We start from the raw sequence: 25140 nt of genomic DNA, 5'->3' as shown, positions 1-25140 counted from the left end.
GCCATATTATCTAGACTTTTGTCTCTTCAGATCTCAATAGAAATAATTTGTTAGGTTTTCACCTATAGGCAAAATATAATTGTCACTTTAAAGGAACTCATTCAATAGTTTTAACCTTCTCTGAAGGAATAAGTGAATGTACTGTACTTGTTTGTGTTCTTTCTTGCAGTCTTCTTATGAAAAGCATAGACTTTCTTTGTGTGTTTTTGGTTTTGTTGTACTCTGAAAAAGGAAAAAAAATGTGTGCATGTATGTGTGGGTATATATGCACTGTCTAGTGTAGACTGACAGTTTCTGTGAGAGCAAGACTATGATTAAATTAAACCATAAGACACAAGTTGATTTTCACAGAGTTATCTCATTTAGTTGGGGAAATTTCACTAGCAACAGTTATAAGCAAAGCAAAAAAAAAAAGCAGCATTTCTCCATTTCAGAGTGTTCACATAATGGGCCCCAGAGTTCTGGTTGAGACAAGGACATCTTGGGTTTGTTGAAGAAGCAGTATGGCGGAATGGATTTATTCTGGTCCTAGAGTCAGGAAGTCCAGAGTTCACATCTCCCCTCTGACATCTGTGAGACAGATAAAGGTTGAATTTGAGGTCGGATCTGTATTATCTGTATGATCTGGGGGACATTTCAGCCTTCTTCTGCTTCTGGAGACCTCAGCTAATCTGAAACTCTTTGAGAGGATCTTCAAGGTCACAACTATTTTCATAATAATCATTTTGGTTATAATAATATTAATCCACATAATGAGGGGTCTTCAGTCATTCAAAGGGATCCTGAGTCCAAAAGGGATTTAGAACTACTGGATGTGGCCACCTGTAAGGTACCAGACGGTTTTAAAGCTCCGATTCTAAATGACAGAGTCAGATCTTCTCCAGCGCTTCAATCCCTCACTCTTTCCACTGTGTTTTCCACTGCCTTCCAACCCCCTCATTTTGTAGAGGCAGAAATGAAGCCCAGACAGATGAAGAGACTTGCCCAGGGGGCCCTCAAGTAAGAAGTAGCAGAGCCCAAACTTGATGCCAGAGACTGTGATTCTACATGCACCTTGTCAGAACGAGCAGAAGGAAGCTGATAACAGAACACTGCCTGAAAGCACTTTGGACCCGCCAAAGGAGTCTCACTAGAGAAAGATTTTTCAAAATGTACTTTAGCAAGCTAGGCACCTGCTTAGAGATTTTTGATTCTGAGACTCTGGGATGGTGGAGGAGGCGGCAACTGCTCAGAGAATACATTGGGATTCCACCCCAGAAATTTAGACCGCACTCATTCTCCCCTGCCAGGGAACAGGGGCATCGCTCTGTGTTTTGTTCCTTTGTTGAGGATTCTGTTCGGGTGATAATTGCTGCATCTCATTTGATTGACAAAGTGCAAAAAGTTGTCCTGGTCGGTTTCAGTTTTTCCACTGAGGAAGCTGTTCATGTAGTTCAATGGGCCAATGCTAAACCATTCCTGGGCACTTTGGCTTGGAGTGTGTCATGGACTCCCGTTTGTTGGACTCCTCAGACCTCTCCCTGCAGCCCCCAGGAATGTGTTGGGGAGAGCAGTGGATGCCTGCATTTCTGAGGAGGTGCACATAGAGTGGATACCGGTCTGTAGGAGTGCATAGACATACTGTATGTGGGTAGAGCGATACTCACATGTGGAGGCTATAAATCTCACGTGTGCGTGTTTGCATGTATGTGTACATGCACACGCCTGGGTCACCGAGGGGTTAAAAAATTTGCCCACATCGCAGAGCTAGTATGTGTGCTGGAGGGCTGGAACATATAGACTGATAGATGGATCGATAAATATCCACATATAGGAACTGTGTGTATGTATATGTGCACACATATGCACACTATGTATAAAACTCAAATTATATGCATTTGTCATACATATATTCCCAATATGCATACGCTATAGAGAGGGTATGTATTTATTGACTATATAGTGTGTATAGATACATATATAATTTTGAGTTATGTATGTATAGTGTGTATATAGGTAGTATATGTATATATGTATCCTATACATATAGTATGGTATGTATTATATTTATTTCATGTATGTCTATATGTATTCTTCAGTTATATGTGGTATGTATTTATACATATATAGTCTATATTTCTAGTATATACACTTGAAATTATATAGAAGAGAGCTAGCTGGGGGGCAGCTAGATAACAGTGAATGGAGTGCCAGGCCTAGAATTGAGAGAACCTGGGTTCACATCTGGCCTCAGATACTTCCTAGCTTTGTTACTGTGAGCAAGTCACTTAATTCTGTTTGCTTAGCCCTTGCACTTTTGTGTTATCATTGTTTTTAAAACAGACGATAAAGGGAGAGAGAGAGACAGAGAGAAAGACCCACACGTAGACAGGCAGACAGAGAGAAATAGACATAGAGAGACAGAGAGACACACACAGAGACAGACTGTCAGAGAGAAACAGAGACAGAGAGAGAAACAGAGAGGACAGACAGAAAGAAACAGACAGATAGAAACAAGAGACAGACAGACAGAGAGAAATAGACATAGAGAGACAGAGAGACACACACAGAGACAGACTGTCAGAGAGAAACAGAGACAGAGAGAGAAACAGAGAGGACAGACAGAAAGAAACAGACAGATAGAAACAAGAGACAGACAGACAGAGAGAAATAGACATAGAGAGACAGAGAGACACACACAGAGACAGACTGTCAGAGAGAAACAGAGACAGAGAGAGAAACAGAGAGGACAGACAGAAAGAAACAGACAGATAGAAACAAGAGACAGACAGACAGAGAGAAATAGACATAGAGAGACAGAGAGACACACACAGAGACAGACTGTCAGAGAGAAACAGAGACAGAGAGAGAAACAGAGAGGACAGACAGAAAGAAACAGACAGATAGAAACAAGAGACAGACAGACAGAGAGAAATAGACATAGAGAGACAGAGAGACACACACAGAGACAGACTGTCAGAGAGAAACAGAGACAGAGAGAGAAACAGAGAGGACAGACAGAAAGAAACAGACAGATAGAAACAAGAGACAGACAGACAGAGAGAAATAGACATAGAGAGACAGAGAGACACACACAGAGACAGACTGTCAGAGAGAAACAGAGACAGAGAGAGAGAGACAGACAGAAAGAAACAGACAGATAGAGAGAAACAAGAGACAGACAGACAGACAGAAAGAAAGAGACAGAGAGAAAGAAAGAGACAGAGAGAGAGTGAGAGCTAGCCTTGGAGTCAGGAAGGTTTTGGTTCAAGACCCACCCCTGACACATACTCACTGTGTGACCCTGGGCAAAATCTTTCTCAGTGCTCCACACATGTCTCTGAAGCTGTAAATTTCAAAAAAGGCCCTAATTTGCAATTACAGAGGAAGTTTCTCACTAGGAGCCCCCTCCATAGGTCTACTCTGTCCTCCTTCTAAATCTCTACATGTGATAGGTATGTCAGTATAGTTGGGTATAGAGAGCTGAGTTTTAAGTCAGGAAAACCTGCTTCCAAGTGCTGCCTCTGAAGTTGGATGGCAACAAAAAAGTTACTTATCCCTTCAAAGTTCTAGACAATTCTCTAATAGTGTAAGTTGAAGAAGAATTACAGATTTTCATCAAGGGAGAGGTTTTTTTGCACTAGTATTAAACATACCCAGGAAATTAAATATTTAGACCATAAATGATTGAATGATTGTTTCTCTCTCTCTCTCTCTCTCTCTCTCTCTCTCTCTCTCTCTCTCTCTCTCTCACACACACACACACACACACACACACACACACACACACACACACACACACACACACACACACCAGAGGAAGGAAAACCTAGATTCAAATCTAGCTTTTGATACTTAATAGTTGTGCAAACCTGGTCCCCACTTAACCTCTCTATCCCTAAAGGCAACTCCCTGGAACTTACCTACTAAATCATTAAATTTTATGTTTTGCTATTGGTCAAAGGAATTCCCAAACCATGAATTCTCCAAACATAAATCATTCCTGAATGTGCATATGCACACAAACTCACACATATGCATTATGTAAAGATATGAGCCATCCTTAATTATTAGCTGTTGGCATAGCCCTGAATAAACTGTGCCGATTTGCTGAACCCCAAAACTAATTCCAATATAAACTTTTTTTACGCTGAACTGGAAATTGATCTGGTTTCTTTCATTTCTCATCAAAAGTGAAATCCCCAAGTTATTACACAGTACAGCTCCAACTAGAACCCAAGCTCTGTTTTTTTCTAAAACTACTTATGAACACCTCAATTTCCTGATTTAAATCTTTCTGTAAAAACAAAAACAAAAACAACTCTTGGTGTTTCATTTGGTTTGAAATCCTGAGACTGACTCCTACTGCTTCCCAAAATTTGATAATGGCCTGCCTTGTAAGGCTCATATTATTGAGTTAAGATGAGCAAATACATTCACATTATTAGGACTTTGAGAATCCAAGAAGAAAATAAAAGATTGTTTGCATGTGAGTCTTCATAGGATCATGGATTGAAGTAGAATGGACTTCTGAGTTCTTCCTCCTCTTTTTACAGATGAGGAAACTGAGACTAAAAGAAGTCAGATGATTGACCCAGGGTCATACAGAGGCAGAGACAAAATTTAAACTCAGATCTCTAAATGTCAGTGTTCTTTTCATTGCATGATAATCATACATTTTGAGCTAGAAGGTCCCCTACAGGTCTTTAGTGCTACCTCTTTCATTGACAGGAAAAGAGACAGAAGACCAGAGAGATAAAGTGATGTAAGGTCACGTAGGTGATTAATATGAGTCCAAATTCAAGTCTTAGGCCCTCTGATTGCAAATCTAATACTGTTCTTCAAGTGGACTGGGAACCTCTAAAGGCTAGGGATTGTCTCTTGTTTTATTAGAAACTTTATATTAAACATCTCTTTGTTTAATATTTGCTTAGTAGCTATATTTAAAAGAATTCATTTCAGTGCATAAAGGATCATGTAACACTATCAGTCCTACTCTCTAAGGCCTCAATATTTCTTTACTTGTTCATTCTCATTCACTTTTTCTTCCAGGACCGTAGTTAAGCGTAGACTCACTCTATTCTTCTGATTTCTTCTTTTCTTTTAATCTTTTTCATTTTTCATTTCTTTCATCTTCTATCTGATATTTTTTTGTTCTCCAATGCATCAACTATCAGGAGGTTTTAGGTAGGGGCAGCTAGGTAGCTCAGTGGACAGAGAGCTAAGTCCTAGTGCTGGAAAGTCCTGGGTTCAAGCCTGACCCCAGATGCTTCCTCGCTGTGTGACCCTGAGCAGGATACTTAACCCCAGTTGCCTAGCCCATACCACTCTTCTGCCATGGAACTATTACTTCGTATTGATTCTAAAACAGAAGATAAGGTGTTTTGTTTTTTTTTTTAAAGGTAGGTTTGGGGGTAGTTGAGTAAAAGTGATTTATTTAACTTTAAAGAAATTAAGGTCCCAAAGGATAGAAATATGTCCTGGCTCACCTTTGCTCACTCCTGTAAGTAACTGTTGAAGTCCATGGATCCTTCGCATGATTGGGAGACATGAGAAAAGTGCTAGGCTATTGGGAGATGCAAAACAGAAGTAAAACTGTAGAAATTAAAATTTTAAGATTCTCTTTAGACCACATAGATTCTAGTTTGTCAGGGCCTACAGACTGTGACAACTGGCCCACAGAGTAAGGGCATCCTGGCAACTGTACCTGTAGTAGTTAGATAGAAATTCCCCTTTATCAGCATATCGAGGCTCATCAGTGTCTCCTGGTGATGGCTCTGTTCTGTAAATGAATAACTGGCAAAGATGCCAAACTGGTAGGATTGCTAAGTCAACAAGTCCAGTGGGTCTCAGTAGGAATGGCCCAGATTGAACCAAAAAAAAAAGGAGTTTTTAAAAAAGGCACATATTAGAGGAAGTTATTGATAGGAAAAAGGAAAAGGAAGAAGACAATGGAGGCTGGCAGGAAGATGCTTTGTTCTTAAAAGCTGACATAGGAGAAGATGACGCTAATTCTGTCTTAATGGGCCCTCCATCAAAGAGCTTCAGGGACATAATTATTTCATTAATTCTCACAATGCCCTTGTGGCATAGGTAAGGTGGTACACATTATTAGTCACACTTGGTAATGTGAAATGAGTGAGTCCATTCAGAATACGCACTTATTGGAGGGCAGTCCCTTTTACGGTTAGTTGCCTTTCTTGTCCTGGGTCAGGGCTCCCGATTTCTCTTCTTGAGTTTTCAGAGAAAATCCAGAGCACTATGGTTATCTTTGATTGCTTCTGAATGGACTGGAGATAGCTAGGTAAGGGAGAAATTTTTTTCTGATGGAAAAACCTAATGTGGATGCTGTAAAATGAACATTTGATTGAGATTCAGAGGATGTGGACTTGAGTTTTAGGTCTGCCCCACACCCACTGCCTGGGAGACCTTGGATGATCCTAGTCCAAACAATCCAACAAGATTTTACTAAGGGACTCCCACGTGAGGATGTGAGCTCCTTTTGGGCAAGGCCCATGCAGTTGTGCTTTTCATCCTCAAGACTTTGCGCAGTGCCTCTCATGTAGTAAGTTCTTAGAGGCAGCTAGGTGGCATAATGGATAGACTCATCAGGAAAAGCTGAGTTTCAATTTTGCCTTGGATACTTACTAGTTTATGTCTCCCTGGCACTAAAGCCAGCATTAGCCTCCAAACCTTGGCTGCCTTTCCTGGGAATTGGAAATATCATTAAAGGGTACCGAGCAAGGATCAATTTTACCTCTATTTTACTCCTTTAGATAAGGAAATGAAAGGTCTTTATATCTGTAATCACACCAATCTTCATATTATATTCAAGTGGGGCTAGGAGGTTGTTATCAAGTATGGTGACCCCCATTTTAATCTGCTGAAATAAGACTTCAAAAGTGGCCAAGTAAATTGCTTAACAAAATAGTTGAATTTACATTTTATTATTATTATTATTGCTCCAGTTTTAACTTCTAATTTCAGTGCCACAGACATGGAAAAAAGGTATATTTGTCAGAGATATTTTGTGAATTCCCTTCAGTTCACTAAGTTTCTGAGAGGCAGTATGGGATAGGTGATAGAAGGCTTACCCTAGGAGTAAAGAAGACCCAAATTCAAATCCTGCCTGGAAAATAACAAGAACTGTGAAGCCATGGGCAGATAACCTCTCAATACTCAAATCAATTCCAACACTGGGTCCTCTCTGATTCTTTATGACCCCATTTGGGGTTTTCTTGGCAGAGATGCTGTAGTGGTTTGCTATTTTCTTCTCTGGCTCATTTTATAAATGGGGAAACAAACTGAGGTAAACAGGGTTAAGCGATTTGCTAGTAAGTATCTGAGGCCAGATTTGAACCAAGAGACAAGAATCTTCCTTACTCCAATTCTAAACTGCCCCTTGCCCAAGACAATTCTAAGACTCCTTTCTAGATGAGTTGATGATCTGTGTCAGTGACGGGAGTTTCCAGTCAATCAACAAGAATTTATTAAGTACTTACTATGTGCCTAACTCTCTTAAATTCTAATGGGAGAGATAGTAAGTATATATAAAAATATATGTATACAGCCTAAATGTAGAGATAATAGTTACAAAGATATACAAAGTAGTTCCCTGCAAGGTAGATTGGGATGGAGAGAAGGCACCAGAGGTTGAGGCAATAAGGAAAGGCTCATGCAGAAGATACTGTTTGAGCTGTGTCTTGAAGAAACTCTTTGAGAGGGAGGCAAGATGAGTATCCATTCCAGGCATGTTAGATGACCCGGGCAGAGTTGCAGAGATCCAAGGTGGAGTGTCACGTTCTAGCTGAGGAATAGGAAGAAGACTAGTTTGGCCAGAATGCTCAGTGTGGGAGGGGGAGTCATGTCCAAAGAATCTGGAAAGATGGGCTGAGGCCATGTTGTGAAGGGCTTTCAAAGCTAAATAGAAGAGTTTCTGTTTTATCCTAGAGGCAAATTAGAAGCCACTGGAGTTGATTGGGTAGAAGAGTCACATGATCAAGATCTGAATTTAAGGAAAAATAATTTGGCAGCAGCATGTAGGATGGAACAGAATAGTCAGATAGCTCTATTAGGGGGTTCTTGCAATAGTCTAGGCAAGAGGTGATGAGGGCATGAACAAAATGTTTAGCTGTGTGAGTAGAGAGGAGTTAGATACAGGAAATGTAGGAACTGAAAGATCTGGCAACTAATTGGATATGTGGAATGAAGGAGAGTGAGGAGTCCAGTATAATGCCGAGGCAATAGACCTGGAAGCCTAGAAGGCTAGTGATACTTTTGAGAGAAATAGGGAAATTTGGAGAGAAGGGGGGGGGCAGTATATGTGTGTATTTATATCTGTGAGTCATCAGCTAGTTAAACCCATGGAAATTGGTGAGTGGGGAGAGAGACAGAGACAGACAGAGAGACAGAGGCAGAGACAGAATATACAACTCTGAAGATAAATCTGTTGGTTGGAGAAGTTTTGAGGGAATGGGACCAAGAATTTTGTAGAAGAGTTATCTTTGACAAAGTGAAAGGCCAGTTCTTTGTTGAGGATCTAGGGAAAGGAGAAGAGAGTGAGAGATGTTGTCATAGGGTTTTGAGATGAGGAAAGTGGGAGAAGAGTCTCATGTTGAGTGTGCTTAATTTTCTCAATAAAGTAAGAACCATCTCACTCCTCCCCCCAATCCATTCTAAACCTTCTCTCCTCAAACCTTCCCCACCTGTACCTCCACAGTGAGTTTTCCCATACCAAGGGAAACATGGGACTGAATTCTCCTCCCCACTTCACCCCCTCCCAATACCTTAAATTTCCCAGATTCATTTTAACTCAAGTTTAAGTATGAAGTGATTACTCTTGAGTTTCCCTTTCCCATATTGCTCAGTGCCTCTGCTTGGCAATGGCAAGAGATCAGTCAGAGCGCTAGTCCTGGGTCTTCCTGCTTTCTAAGCAGAGGAATAAATACTAAGCAAATGAAAACAGGCTCAAATGGAAGTGGAGACTAGATGGGGAAAGAAGACCCCATCAAGTAAGAACGTAATTCTTCATCTTGAGAACCACCAGTCAGCATAAAATTCTAAGTATAAGTAACAATGAAGGAAGGGGAAGGCTTTGCCAGATGGGAAAGGAGGTGGAATTGACTTGCATCTTACAATTGGCAAGAATATCAGGATGCTGAAATTCGAAAGTTTTCTTAAGCTTTTCGATGAAAGCCGTCCAGGAAATAACGTTCTAGGTTGAGTCGTTTGGAGACTATGATGAGACAGTGTTTCCCATCACTGAACCAAAAAATAGGAGGTAACATCAGAGTATCTGAACTCTCTTGTTGCTGGAGGTTTGCAGAAGAGATAGGCAGCTGGTTTCTCCCTTTATCCCAGCCTCCACTCTGTGATTTTCTTCCACGTTCTTGGCTCACACAAAACTGCTGATCAGGATGCTTTGTATTATGTCAGACTATTTATGAGCTGACATCCCTCTGGGGTGAGGGGAAGGGAGGAAATTGCTTGTTTTAAAATACACCTTAATGTGGGGCAGGTGGGTGGCTAATTTATCCATTTATCTTTTAATAAGAAGAGGAGGAAAAGAGAAGCCCTTCCTGGTTGGAAGCTCCGAGGCGGCCACCTCACACATCGCCCCACACACAGACCCATTTTGCTGCTGCTGCCTTTTCAAACTGTCAGGCTTTCGGCCCCTAGGTTGGCAGTACACAAGTGCTAAGTACATTTGATTGGTATCATTACTGGTCTCTGGTAATTGATTACTGTCCACGGTGAAGTATCCAGGGCAAGTGCACAGCCAATAGCAATCACTTAATCCATCATGCCTGCATGTTCCTGTTCTCCTGAGACCTATCAGCCACATGGTATCCAAGCCCACTAGGCAAATTGCCGATGGCTGTTCCATGTGTACAATTAAAGGGTACTCTGTATGTTTCCTGTGTTAACCAGAGCCACCAGCTTTGTTAGGCCAATCCACTGCCACTAACCAATTTCTGCCTCCTTTCCATAGAGATCTAGGTCTGCTTACTTGTTATTGAGTTTCATTGCCCTTTTTTGGGTGAGTATGTTTTATTTTTTTTACAAGGCCTAATGGAGCCACTATAGGGTAGCTATAATAATAATAATACAACTGTATTAGGAATATTAATTGCAAGACTTGAGATAGGTTGATTGGGATAAAGTCCTGGAGAGTTGTTTGTAATGCAGATTTTTTTTAGAAACACAAAGAGGGAGAATAATGAATAGCAACCAGAACTAATCAGAGGTTTGTTGGTTTTTTTTTTTTTTGTTACCCACTAAATCTAGTGATAATGACAAAAAAAAAACTCTTAAAAAATAAGGTAAAACTCTAGTGTTCATGCTATTTTCTCAGCTTCCTTACAAACTGGAAAAAAAAAAAAAAACCACTGGAATGTATGTGGATTCTAGAATTGAGAGACCCTGGTCTGATCCTGCCTCTGGAAGATATTTCATGGTCATGTGGCCTTGGGCAGCCCATGTGACTTCTGTGTGCTGCCATTTCCTTGTCTTAGTGAGGAGCTTGGCCTCTAAGAGAGATTCTTTCTGCCTTAGGTTTCTCATTTTGGGAGCCAGAGTGGCCCTTTGAGGTCACCTGGCCCAAATCTCATGTTGCACAGAAAGAGATGGAAGCCCAAGAAGGGGGTCAGTCACACAGCTGGGAAAGTAGCAGGAAACTAGCATTTGCCTCTGAACCTCACTCATCACACTTGGATCTCAGCAGGTCCGAGTTCTACCGAACCATTTTGTATTTGGTCAGTCGTTTCACTCACATCTGACTCTTCATAATCCCATTTGGGGTTTTCTGGGCAGAGATACTAGAATGGTTTGCCATTTCCTTCTGCAGCTCATTTTATAGATTAGGAAACTAAGGCAGAAAGGGTGAAGTGACACAGAGAGAAAGCACCTGAGGTAGATTTGAGCTCGGGTTTTCCTGACTCTAGCTGCCCACCAAACCTTCAGACTCTGATGGATATAAAAAGAATTCTGGTGATGATAATGGTAGGAGGGGACAGGATGATATTATAGGAACTTCACAAGAAAACCAGACATTTATTTACAGCTGGAAAAAACTTGAGATAGATCACTTAGTCCCAAAGTTTTTAACATGGAGCCCATGAATTTAAAAAAATGCATTTGTTCTCAATGAAGAGGGTCTGGTTCCATATTTATAGGCCCTCGCTGCTACGGAGCCGCGGTGTCTGCAATATTGGGGTCGTTCCAATGCGAGGAATTCTGTGTTAGTGGCTATAAATGGTTTTTTTTAAGGGTTTGGGGATAGGCACCTCTAGGCTCTAATTCGTCCCTATTCAGAGCAATACAAATAAGGTCTACTTAGGACTTACCTTGGATTTGGGGCTTTCTCTGGAGGTGGTCTAATGATTTCTTAGGAGAGAATATTTGAAGTAGTTTAAGGCGTCGTAGCCTTTTTTGCATGGACAGCTTGTATAAGGGGTTCTAATTTAGCTCAGTATCACGTGATTTTAGGAGAAGAAACCCTGAATTTTGGATTAGAAAACAATTGTTTTAGAGCTGAGTCCAAATCCCTCATTTTCTAGATGAGGAGAATGAGGTTTCTGAAGGGCAACTAATATGTCCATAGTCATTGTCAGAGGTCAGATTGCAACTCCTATCTTCCTGACTCTGTTTCTACCTGTTTATTGCAGAAATCCTGAACTAGAGAGCAGAAACAGTAACCAAAAGTCTAGTATGTCTAATTCTATTCCTAGAAATGTATAACTAGGACACGTGTTCCACACTAGAGGAAAGGTACCTGCGTTTATACATACCATCTGTCGTTACCTGTTAGACAATTATTTATTTTTAAAACCCTTACCTTCTGTCTTGAAATCAATACTGTGTATTGGTTCCAAGGCAGAAGAGTGGTAAGGCAATGGCAATGGGAGTCAAGTGACTTGCCCAGGGTCACACAGCTGGGAAGTGTTTGAGGTCAGATTTGAACCCAGGACCTCCCATCTCTAGACCCGACTCTCAATCCACTGAGCTACCCAGCTTCCCCCTGTTAGACAATTATTAAGAAGACTTCACTGTATGGATTAGCTTAAGAACTATTGTTGCTAATAACAATTATCTCATGATAATAAAAAGTAACTACTTTTTAAGAAGGCTAGATTTTGAGCAGAGGATCCAGGTCCAAAGTCTGGCTCTCCCAATTTTCTGCTTCTGAGACTGTGGATCATTCAGTTCCCCAAATTGGGCCTCATATTATTTATATGTAAAAAGAGATGGTTGGACTAGATACCTTCTAAGGTTTCTTGCAGCACTGAATCCATGATCCTGCGATCCAGTCCATTGATGTCCTCACTTAATAGTGACTGTGTTTTATTTACTAGACTGATTAAAATCCAAATGTCTGGAATAGTTTCTGAGATGCAAAATCTCCATCAGTTATTATATTCTTTATCTATGATATCTCATGTAATCCAAGGGTCCTATTTGACTGAAAAAAAATGTATTGAAATGAATTTTAAAAGCTTGGGTTGTAACTTCTTTATCTTTCATTTAAAAGTTGGCCTTGGGGTGGTTTGGTTTCTTAGTTAATGGCACAAATGTATCTGGGTTTATTGGATGTTGGTCCATAAGGCTAGACTAAGGCTATAGATTAATGGAGGAGATAATGACGTAGGGCCATTTTGGTCCCCTTGTACAACATGGTTGCTGAGTACTGTCTTCCCTTCTGATGTGGCTGCTTCTGGGAATCCAGGGGAAGCGTCTGGAGGATGTGGTGAGGGTATTAATCACTTGTTATCTAAAAGAAAGGCCCTATAGTCCATTCTTTGCCACTCAGGCTTTAGTCCATTTCTAAATTTCCATTTGCTGCAGGGCTTTCCTTTGAGGCATAAGTGGTGCTTGAAACACGCTTACCCACCTGTAGAAGTTAAGGCTTCTGCTCACTCCAGCAGGCATTCTTGAGTGGTCTGGGGACCCATCAGAAGCTGCAATTGGTGCTGAGTCTTTCCCCATTCTCGCTTGTGGCTCGTGCCACACAGAGAATGTGGGTCAGGTGGCCCCCCGATGGCTTTTATTTTCACTTAGTTCAAGATTCGGACTTCTACCGAAAAAGTCTTCATTTCCTTACTTGGCTTCCAGTTTTCACGCCCCTTTTGCTAGGGGAGAGTTCTGGGGAGCCAGGAGACCTCTCTAGCACTGGCACTCCCATCAACCAGCTGTGCAACTTTGAAGAAGTCACCATAGCTGGGGGCCTCTGTTTTCTCATCTATAACAAATTGGACTGAGTGTTCTCTAGAGCTCTCTCTCTCAAGTTCTAAAATTCTATGACTAAGACACTTGGCTTTCTTGTACTTTTCACAGGAACACATGGGAATGTGCAATACCTCTTTTTTGTTTGTCTCTGAATTTGACAAAGTATTTGAATGTTTTTCCAATGCAGAGGCCGTTGCTTTGGCAAATCGATAAGTGCAGGGTGTTCCTAAGTCAGAGCCTAGAGTCTGTTCTGTTCATCAAAGACAGAACACAGGAGTCCAATTTTTTCCCTTCCTTGGGCTTGTTGCAAAGATGTTACATGGCTAAAAGGGCTTTCATTGACTTCTTAGCCAATTTAATCATAGTTTTTTGGGGGGAGGGAGTACATATACACACACAAACATATAGATATATACACATATACATAGATCTATATAAATACACACATACACATTTGCATTGAGAACATTGACTACCAAAAAGTTAGAAAAATGTATGTGCAAGCCTTTTAAATTTAGGCTCGTACCTTGAACAAATGGAGGTAGGGCAGTGATGGACAGAATTTGATCTAGCTGTTCAAAGGGATAGAACTCTCTCTCTCTCTTTTGTTACTAGTTCTAAGCTAGGATCATAGGATTATTGATTTTAAATTGGAAATGATCTGACCCAACTTCTTCATTTTAGAGGAAATTGAAGCCAGAAAGAAGAGGTGATAATAATAACAATAATAATTACTAGCATTTCTGTATCATTTAAGGTTTATGGTGTTCTTTATAGAATTACATCATTTTATCTTCACAGCAACCATGGGAGGAAGATGATATTATTATCCCTATTTTATAGATGAAGAAACCAAGACAGGCAGAGTATAAGTGACTGATCCAGGGTTACACAAGTAGCAAGTATCTGAGGCTGGATTTGAACTCATTTCTTCCAAGATTCCAAATCAGTGTTCTATCCACATCAGCACCTTTCTGACTTATCCAGCTTTGCACAGGTTGAGGATGCAGATCATATCCTTTAACACCAAAAACAAAAAACTTTCCCCGGCCTCCTACAACTATCAGATTTAAAACTAAAAGAAACTGGAGAGATTATGTAGTCCAACTCTTACATTTTGCAAATGAGGAAACCAAAGCCCAGTGAAATGACTTACTTAGGTTTACACAGGTAATAAGAAGAACAGCTGAGACTTGATCTCAGATCCACTGACTCCACACCAATGCTCTCTCCCTTACCTATCACATTTAGTTTATTTTTTCTCCAAGATTTCATCAATAAGGAAAAGGGTTACTTTTTTTTCCAGCAAAAGACATAACTATCTAGTACCAAATAATGTTAAAATACTGCATATTAATATGCCACATATTAATAATTTGTTAAGAAATTAATGAATAAGATATTAACCTCTCACTTGCATATTAAATCAGTATGTTTCCTTCTTTGCTACAGCTAAATCTTTATATCTGCATAGGTTGGTAATAACAGCATCACCAAGTCTTTTTCTTTTTCCATTTTCAATACATTTAATTACACAGAGGCTGCTGTTAGAAAGATTTATTGTTGTCTGCCATTGATTACTTTTCGAGGTGGCAGGGGTGGGGAGGAGAGCATGATGAAGAGATTTTTTTTTAAAAAAGCCAGAAACACAGGATCTGCATTTCCTAGGTTTGAGGCTGTGCACCTTGGAACCAGTGTGGAAAAGTCAAGAAACAGCCATCAGTTGGCTTTCTCATTCAATCAGGGTAAGGTTGGTTCTAAGGCAAATGTGTCCTCTAGAATGTACATTCTCTGCTTCCTGCTCTTCTAGTTTCCTTTCAGATGTTCTCAGAACTGTAATCAGTGAGAAAATTGTCATCAGTTATATCTAGAAGCAACTAAGTCAAACTTGGAAGTCTTACAAAGTGAATGAGGCATAGCTTATTTACATGACCCTTCTGTCAATGGGCATGATCAGTTCCATGTCTTTTTCCTGTTTTCCTTGTTACTAGGTGCCTTTCTTCCTGGGGCAAGGTACAAATTTTGCCATTAGTCCACTACTTCCTATGCATTCCTTCCTGCTCTTCCTGGTCTTTTGTATATGCCCCTTCCCTTCCATTCTCAACCTCTACCACCCTAGTTCAATCTCAGCCCACCTTAGTATGTGAATTGTCTCTGGATGTCTTCATGTACACACATACCATACATACACTATTGCACCAACTAACTGTCTTATAACTGAAATAATACAGTTTTCCCATCCACTTTTTACCAACAATGCCAGATTCATTTCCCTGAAGTCCTGTCAATCACCTACACAAAAGCCTATAGTGGACCAACAGAACCAGTAAGATCAAATCTCATTTCTTCATGTTGGCTTTCTGTGCCCCTCATAAACTAGCCCCACCTTGCAGTCTAAACTTATTTTCCAGTACTCCTCTATGTAACCCACCTGCAGCAGTCAAGGCAAGCACCTCACAAGCCATGCCCATCCTGGCATTCACCTCTTGGCTTGTATTTCTCTTCTAGCCTAGCCTGCCCTCCTATTCATTCTTACCTATCCAAATTCTATATCCATCCTTCAAATCTCACCTAACTCCTCTGTGAAACCTTCCTTACCTTATAATTAATTCATCTCCTGTCCTCACCTTCTATAGTTATTTTTGCCTGTACTGTACTCTTTGGCGCAGACTCGTACTATCTCACTTTATTTTCTAGTTGGGTACCAGAACAAAGGAACTATATAGAGTTTTTGAGTTGGTAGGTATCTTGGAGATCATGAATGAACTTATTTATTTTTCATGGGAAACTGGGACCCAAGGACGTTGTGTTTCTATAACAGTGGACAGCAAGGCTTTCTAGAAGATGTTAGGAAAAGAAAAAAGGAAAGACCATACAATTGAGATAGTATGAGATCCTCTATCTCACAGAGTTGTCAGGAGACAAAGAGCTTTGTAATGTGTTGTAAAAACGTGAACTACCACCACTACCACTACCATTACTGTGAATGTTTTGACCCCTCAATGATATTGTAAGCTGACTGAAAGTAGACTTTATGTCTCAATCTTCCTTTATCTCCCCCATGCTTCTAGTTCAGTTAAGTGCATAATAGTTGCTCAATAAATACTTGTGGAATTGAAATTGACTTTGAAAGAAGGGCAATCAAAATCAATAAAATCCACCAAATCAAATTTTAAAAAATGAAATTGCAGTAGTCTCAGGTACTGGACATATAGCCAAAGGCACGGGAAACATCCTCGTCAACAATTTTGTTTTGGATCTGGATGGCTTTGGTTTAGAGATGTCCACAGCAGATACTCAATCATGGCAGATCCCGTTCTTCTGACTTGTTTCTTGAGAGGGTTAGTGGTTTTTTGTTTTTGTTTTTATCATAGTCCAGTTTCACAGATGTTCTGGGCTGATCAGATATATTGCAGGAAGCCTATTTCATCCTTTGACATAGAGATGCCCCTATGGTGCACAGCACTTGACTCAAAAATAATAGCAGGGAACAGAGCTCAGTATGGGAGTGATGATAAGGTTTCTCTTTCAGTGGTGAATATAGAGTAAAGACAGTGGTTTCCAAAACTGTAATAGAACATACAATTGAATTGCCCTTAACCCTTGAAATGTTAGTGTCCAGACCTTTAGACAAAGGTGATAATATCTTTTTTAAACCCTTATCGTCCATCTTGAAATCAATAAGTATTGGTTCCATGACAGAAGAGTGGTAAGGGCTAGGCAATGGGGGTAAAGTGACTTGGCCAGGATTACATAGCTAGGGAGTATCTGAGGCCAAATTTGAACCTAGGACCTCCCATCTCTACATCTGGCTTTCTATCCATTGAGCCACTAGCTGCCCCTAAAAGCATTATATATGGGATTATAGATTTAAGATTAGAATGGACTTTGTAGGCCACCAGGCTCACCTCTATAACTTTATAGGTAAATACATAGCCATGTAGAAAAATAATCTTAGGCCCTGAGAAATTATGCTCAGGCTCCTACAGCTATTATTTGAGGTTGGATTTGAACTCAAGTTTTCCTACCTCCAAAGTCCAGTACTCTACCCATTATGTCAATTAGATTCTGGGGGGAACTATGAAAGAAAAATAGCACTGGTAAGAACAGTATCAAAATCGAGACCCAAAGGTCTTGAACCACTATGGTTTCCCCCTTCAAACAATTGTTAATGAATTTATTTAACCCTATAAATGCATATGGTAGCAAAATAACTGACTGAATAAAGACTAAATTAAGTCCACCATTTTTGTTCCTAGACAGTAGTCATAGAGACATCTAGCTTAGTGTGTTCTGGAACTTGTTGGCAGTCAAGTCCTATTGTGAGAAAGCAGTCCTATGGATTTATGAGATTTATGATGGAGGGGTCATGGTTGGTTGTCATGGTGAGTGATTATAGTGCGACATCTGGGCCAGTAAGCCCATGGGTCCAAAGGATAGTCCTAGTAAAATCAAAATGGTGGAAGAGTTCTGTAGGAAGCAGGTCAGCTTGCTTTCCAGTGAGGCTACAAATTGGATTCTAATTCAGTCCAGTTGTCTTAGAGATGTGTATAGTTGGTTTTAAATCTAACGCTATATAAGATGGCTTGGTGTAAACCAGTCTCCAAGAAAGAAAAACTGTCTTCCTGATGGGTGGTGAGGATAGTCCTTTACATAAATTATAGGCAGTATAAAATAGCTATTGAATTCATGTGTGTGTGCGTGTGCATGCGCATGTGTGCGTGTGCGTGTGTGTGTGCGTGTGTGTGTGTGTGTGTGTAAAAACAGCTGCCTAATGAAACTTAAATGTAGTATGATGGGGAAAAAAGTTAGCATGCTAGAATTTATACACCAAAATAGAGTATCGCCTCTTCAAAGTAGGGTGAGTGACCTTCAGAGGGTCACACCATGAGTACATGTCAGAGCTGGGAGTTTGGTCTTCTTTGTTCAGATGCTGTTGCTTTAATACATGTTACACATCACACACATGTTTCTGAGAGTACTGAAGAAGTTAATATTTGAAATGGAATCTTTTGACCTATTAGTGAATAAAAGATTGATTTGGAAAATTCTCTTTTACATCACAGAAATGCTGGGAGAAGGACTACCGTCAAATGATGAGTCATAGACTAGAGAAGTGTTGTTTACGGACCCCAGAGATTGCAGCAGAAAGTGATAGCAATTGGAGGAAATGATCCAAAGTGGGGAACTGGCAGTTTCTTTTGATAATCTGAAAGTTTAAAAAAAAAAGTAGGGCAATAAAATGTTGCAGAAATAAAGTCAGAACAATAGAAGAGAAAATAAAAGGCCAGGAAACCACGTATGAGATACCCTCTACCTCACAGGGTTGGTGTGGGACAAAGAGCTTTGTAAAGGGCTTTATAGTGAACTCCTGCTACCTTCTGCGGCCATAATCACCACCAGCACCTATCACCACTACCATTACCACCATTAAAAGAGATATATCCATAAGGGAGGATCTAGGAGCTATCGGAATAAAGCCTAAAAACTAGAATTCTGGCTTCTTTTTGTCTTTGGATAACATTATAATCTGGCCCCAACTTCTTTATATTTGAAGGAAGAGACATAGAAGAATATATGATAACATAAATAGAACCTGCTATTCAATTGATACAGGAAACTCCAAGATGAAGAAACTCTTTTGCTAATGCAAGCTAGGACTTTTCCTACAAATTCAAGTTTTAAAAAGATGCTGTTATTTCAGACTGCTCTTATCATAATAGTCCACCCATCCTTTTATACTTCCACTTCTGTATAGATACTAGAGAGCTGCCAGAGGTTTTTTTTAGCATATTGCATGTATTGGATCTAGAGCTGAAAGGAACCTCCTCTAGTCTCTCTTTTTAATTTTATAAATCAAAAAGCTAAGATTGAGAGGGCACAGTAACTCTCCCCAGGTCACCAGAATAAGAGAGCCTAGACTCAAACTCGGGTCTCCTGTCTAAATCCAGGGGCTCTTGGCCACATTACATCAGATACAAATCTCCCTTATTAATGTTTGAAGAGGAATCTGGAAGCTATTTCATTGAGGTTATGCCCTAAGTACAAGGAGGAGTAAAGATAAAGGAATATTAAAATATACTCAGTATTGTGAATTCTTTCATATGAACAGGTTACCATTGAAGGAGGTACCTTGATCATGCTGATTTTGAAGGGTTTCCATTTTGAAACCCACATGGAAAGTTTGGATGCTGTAGAGATGGGGAGATGAGTTGGGGGATGGGGAGAGGTATAGAGAGGGAGGTGGAATTCCTCTTGCATCTAAAAACCCTTGGCAAAAGAATGCACTAAAAGAAGGTATGGTATGTTCTTGAGGTTTTCCAAGCTTCATTTTCCAAGGTGAAAAGATGACAGAGCTTGAAGGGAGGAAAGGCCTTTTGCTCTTTTCAATAAGTCTTTGATATTTCCCTCCTCATTTTCCTTACAGGATGGATATTAGAGGAGGAATAGTTAACCAAATAGCCTTCCTTCTCTCTCTCTCTCTCTCTCTCTCTCTCTCTCTCTCTCTCTCTCTCTCTCTCTCTCTCTCTCTCTCTCTCTCTCTCTCTCTCTCTCTCTCTCTCTCCTTCCTTCCTTCCTTCCTTCCTTCCTTCCTTCCTTCCTTCCTTCCTTCCTTTCCTTCCTTCCTTCCTTCCTTCCTTCCTTCCTTCCTCCCTTCCTTCCTCCCTTCCTCCCTTCGTCTCTTCCTCCCTTCCTCTCTTCCTTCCTCCTTCCCTTCCTCCCTCCCTCCCTTCCTCCCTCCCTCCCTCCCTCCCTTCCTTCCTTCCTTCCTTCCTTCCTTCCTTCCTTCCTTCCTTCCTTCCTTCCTTCCTTCCTTCCTTCCTTCCTTCCTTCCTTCCTTCCTTCCTTCCTTCCTTCCTTCCTTCCTTCCTTCCTTCCTTCCTTCCTTCCTTCCTTCCTTCCTTCCTTCCTTCCTTCCTTCCTTCCTTCCTTCTTTCCTTCCTCTCTAAATCTAGGGGAGAAGAGAAAGAAGGGAGTGGGGGAGGGTCAATACTAAATGGAGGAAGGGAGAAAATCTATCCTCCACCCTCTGAGCCCTTAAGCTCCTCCTTCAGCACCCAGCGGGCAGGCGGGGAAGTGTACAAGCCTCTGGGAGGGGAGCCAGGGCTGGCCAGAGTCAGCATTGTCCTGCCTGCTGGTGTTGCGTGCGTGCATGCGTGCAGGCCTAGGGTGGAGGAGGGGCCTGGAAGGAGGGAGGGAGGGAGCTAGCAGCCGGCTTGGCAAATCATTAGTCATTTATTCACGAAGCCAGCTCCTTCCTCTGCCCATTCAGCTGGCTATTACTGGCTAGTGAAAAGTCACAAAGCCCTGTCATTAGCGGAATCAATCACTGCTGGGCCCAGGGAGGGAGAACTTGCCTGGCCTGCCGGGCCACAGCCTCTCATTTACTCAGCTCCGGGGGCTTGGAGTGGCTGCCTGGGAGGGAGGGGGGCTGACTCAGCTCCCCTCCCTTTAGTGGCCCCTCTGCCTTGCTCCGGCTTTTCTCCTTCTCCACCCTCCCTTTCTTGTTTATTGTCTGCTCCAGGCATTGTTCAGAATGACTCTGGGCACGCTTTGGGGGCCTTGGCTAGCGTGGGGGATGCCCTGGGAGAGGGGGAGGGGGCAGCAGACATGCAGCCCCTCTCCATCCTCTGGCAGATGTCACCAGAGAGGGGAGAAAGAAATAGATGTCAGCCCACCGGCTCCCTCCGTGCCCCACAGCCTGGCACGGCATTAGACAACAAAGGCATGTGAAGAGAGCAGCTCCTCTCGGAAGATGCTCTGAGAGGGGAAGGCAGTTTTACCTGCTACCCAAGGAAGCAGCGTCTATCGGTTTACACCTCAAGGAGTGAAAGAGTGCACAGAAATAGCTCCTTTCCTCCGAATCCCTCCCAAGGAGTATTTGGAGTCATTTTTTGCCCAGGGGAAACTGAGGTGCACAGAGAGAAAACAGCTGGATAAGTGAAGGGCACAGAGTGAATCAGCAACATTTCCCAAAATACAATACAGACTCCGTGGATAGAATTTGGGTTTTCTGCCAGGATAAGCTCTTAATATCCCCCCCCCAAGATTCTTAAGCTTATAGAGCACTTGTCTCCAGTGTGCAAAAACAGAGCTGTGCTTGTGTGTTTGTGTGTGTGCTAAGGAGGGGAGATAAAGAAAAGAGTCAGAAGACAAGTAGAAAGTGGGAGGTGTGGAATAATGTGGGTTAGAAGATCTAGGTTGGAATCCCAACACTTCCAACCCAGATCTTCTAACCCAATGGATGACAAGTAATGCCAGAGCCCTGAGACTCAGTTTCCCCTTTTGAGCAAGGAGTCTGAGAATTTGCCCCACCATGTACCCCAGAGTTCTTTGTAACACCTAATTTGTTGGTGGTGATCAGTTGTGTCTGACTCTTCCTGACTCCATTTGGGGGTTTTTGTAGCCGTGGTTTTCCATTTCCTTCTCCAGCTCATTGTATAGATGAGGAAACTGAGGCCAACTGGATTTAGTGATTGGTCCACGATCTCACAGCTGGTAAGAATCTGGAGCTGGATTTGAACTCAGGAAAAGGAGGTTTTTCTGATTCCAGGCGAGGAGGCACTCCAGCCACTGTGCCACGGAAGCCTACTCTAAATGGAAGTGGTTCTGCCAGTGGTTGTTCGAGGGTGGCCTGGGGCTCCTGTTGTGAGGGAGTGGAGACCCTCCTTTGTTTTACCCAGGTGCCATTAAGAAGGAGAACCTAAATGAGTGGGCATGACTAATCAAGACACAGTCTTGCAGACACTGTGTTTTTGCAATTTGCTTGCATCTGTGTTTTGCTAAAAGCTTTGGCTTTCGGATGCCCACAAGATCTCTTCTGGCCTGGCAAAGACAAGCACTGTTTTCTACGTCATGGTGGCTATCTCTTTTGGAAAACTGCCCTACGAAGGGGAGCGAGAGGCTTACGGTGTTGTCATTCGTTTCCTTAAAAAGAAAGTCAACCTGGTGTTTTCTTGTCCATTATTTTTAAAAGGAGCAGGAGGGAAATGCTGTGGGGTTATTTGTTTTAGGCCAGTTTGACCCTTCTCAACTTCCTTTCCCTTATGGCCTTCCCAAAAGACTTCAAAAAAGCCAGGGCCAAATGACTAGACAGAGGGGTGAAGTTCAGGCAAAGAGCTGTGAAATGATGTAAGGGTGACTAGCTCCATTTAACACCTGCTTCTGTCTCACCTTCCATTTTCTTCTCCTTACTTGCCAACCAAGAATTCCCAGAGAGTGGCCCCCCATGGACCCCAATTGTCTGTGCCATCTTTTCTAGACTAAATGATAATGTCGCCTTGTAACTGGAATTCTGTTAAATAGTTCAATTTATTCCCAAGCTTGAAAACAAAGTTAGATCTCTAAGCCAGATTTGTCTTTTGTTTGTACCTTTTTCTCCTTTTGTTCTTGAAACTGGGGAGTTCTGACTCATGTTCTAACGGCTTCTGGTCCAGCCTGACTAGCTTAAGGCTCATTTTTACCCTGCTTGGTTGGTTGGAAGTGGGGAGGTTTCTGTTTTAGCTATTCACCGTGCCCCAGTGCTGGGAAGTCTTTATCTCTGCGGGTGCTTCTATGGTGCAGCTTAATTCCAACTCTCAGGCAGAGGAGAATATGGCCTCGATGCTCGAAAGTCACTTCTGCACTAAGGATTCACCGAGATTTCTTTGTCTCTGAGCCCCAGAGAATGTGAAATCTGGTGAAGAGGAGAAGGTTAGTTCTAACGTGATAGCGATATTCCAAATTCCCGTGCCCCCAAATGGGCCAGCAGCCAGCCTCCCTTGGTTTGTAGGAAGATTAGCTCTCTAATGTGAACATTATTCACAGTTTGGCCTCGGCCATTGTGCATGCACACAAACAAGGGGCATTCTCTAAAGCCTAGGCTCTCCCAAATAGTTAGGAAGGCGCTTTCCTGGGGCTGACAAATCCATTCACGTGAGCGCTGAGCTCATCTCATTAATAATCCTGTCAAACTAGAGATGAACCTAGTGAATTTAAATGCATCTCATGAAAGGCAGAAGCAGGGACATATTCTTCCTGTTTTACCTTTGATAAGCTGACTTCTCCCATTTTATAACATGAAAAATCCTTGCAGGTCCCCACTCCCTAACATCTGCAGGATAGTGGGGGGTAGGCTGCATGGTGTTCCGCGTGTTTTACAACCAAAAGGACTGGATCAAACTGAATCACAAAAGTTCAACCAAAGGGAGACTTTTGATTTGAAGGAGTATTTTTTTTAGCTCTCTCTCCAACAGGAATTTTTCATGGTATCTCCTGTTCTCCCCTCATGTTTGTGCTGGGATGGCTTTTTGTTTGCTAGGTTTTGGCTTCCACTGATGAAAAAAAAATGCATGAATGCAGGCGTAACCCAAATGGCATCCTTCAAGTTAATCACATTATTGGGCAGACCTTTTTCATACATCTCCCTCTCATCTCCACCCTTCGGAGCTGCATGCAGCCTGCTTTTCTATCGCCATCCTCTAGACAGCGAACAGTCATAAATAAGCAGATGGGTTTGGAGGTAGAAATCTGCCAGTGAAGCTTAAGCCACCGCAGAGAGAGAAAGCGCAGAACTAAGGCTGTGGTAGGAAGTATATGCAGAGAATTATTTCTCGAAAGAATCGTTTCTATGGTGGGCGTGTTGGAAGAAGCTGAGGCTGGTGGCTTGCTTGAGCTCCAGAGAGCTGAGCATCTGAGGGCTAGACTAGAGTCTTAACATCTTTAAAAAAAATGACCTTCTGGCTTAGTGACAACTCTAAGACAGAAGGGGAAGGGCCAGGCAATCAAGGTTAGATGACTTATCCAGGGTGACACAACTAGGATGAATCTGAAGCCAGATTTGAACCCAGGTATGGCTCTCTATCCACTCTGCTACCTAGCTGCCCCTAGAGTCTTAATACCTTAATTTTAATGCCTTCCCTCTGATACTTTTTTTCTAATTTATCCTGCAGATAACTATATATATATATATTTATATATAATTATGTGTTGTCACCCCTATTTGATTGTAAGCTCCGTGAGGGCAGGGAATTATCCTTTGCTTCTTGTATCTCTAGAATTTAGCATAGTGCCTGGCACATAGTAGCTGCTGAATAAATGTATTTATTGAGTGAGTAGAACCCTGTAAGCCTGACAGCAGGGTAGTAACCTGCCCCTTCACTCCACAAGGGGCCACCAAGTTGCCTAATGATGGTTCAAGTCAGCAGTGGAGCAGATCAAAGGTCCCATACGGATCAGTACTGGGATCAGGCTGTGAATGACCAGGATGGGGAAAGAGAATCATTTTTATCATCTAGAAATCATCTATCATCTTCTCTCTTTCTGTCTCTCGGTCTCTCCCTCTTCTGTCTCTCTTTCTGCGTCTCTATCTCTGTCTCTCTCTCCCTCCCTCCCCTTCTGTCTTAGTATCAATTTTTACACAGAAAAGCAGCAAGGGTTATATCATCAGGGTGAAGTGATTTACCCAAGGACACACAGCTAGGAAATGTGAGGCCAAATCTGAACCCAGATCTTCTAACTACCCCTAAAATTTTGTTATATTAAAATTTTACTCATTATTTCAAAGTTCAAAATTGTCAAAATTTACAATTCAGGGGGCATCTTGGATTGAGAGCCAGGTGTAGAGATGGGAGGTCCTGGGTTCAAATTTGGCCTCAGATACTTCCTAGCTAGTATGACCCTGGGCAAGTCACTTAACCCCCATTGCTTACTTCTTCTTGCTTTTCTGCCTTAGAATCAATATAAAGTATTGATTCTAAAACAGAAGGTAAGAGTTGTTTTTTTTTAATTGCTAGCTTGAATAGTAAAATGTAGCTATAAAAAAGACAAGAAGAAGCCCTTTTAGTTTGACTGCCTCATTTTACCAGATGAGGAAACTGAGGTCCAGAAAATATAAGTGATTTGTCAAAAGTCACACGAGAGGCTATATTTGGACCTGGTTCTGATTCTTTACCCAGT

At 41.7% G+C, this 25140-nt stretch overlaps 1 protein-coding gene and 1 non-coding gene across 4 annotated transcripts in view; both read left to right on the top strand.

The window, feature by feature from the left end:
* Positions 1–25140, top strand: part of MAML3 (mastermind like transcriptional coactivator 3) — a 556838-nt gene that overhangs the window by 208453 nt on the left and 323245 nt on the right. The window lies entirely within an intron of this gene.
* MIR7315 (microRNA mir-7315) lies at positions 21387–21447 on the top strand. The gene has a single exon (NR_127528.1). It is a non-coding gene; the product is annotated as a microRNA mir-7315 (primary transcript).

This window comes from Monodelphis domestica, chromosome 6 (assembly GCF_027887165.1).
Source record: "Monodelphis domestica isolate mMonDom1 chromosome 6, mMonDom1.pri, whole genome shotgun sequence".
NCBI lineage: Eukaryota > Metazoa > Chordata > Mammalia > Didelphimorphia > Didelphidae > Monodelphis > Monodelphis domestica.
This window is presented reverse-complemented; position numbering and strand designations above follow the sequence as displayed.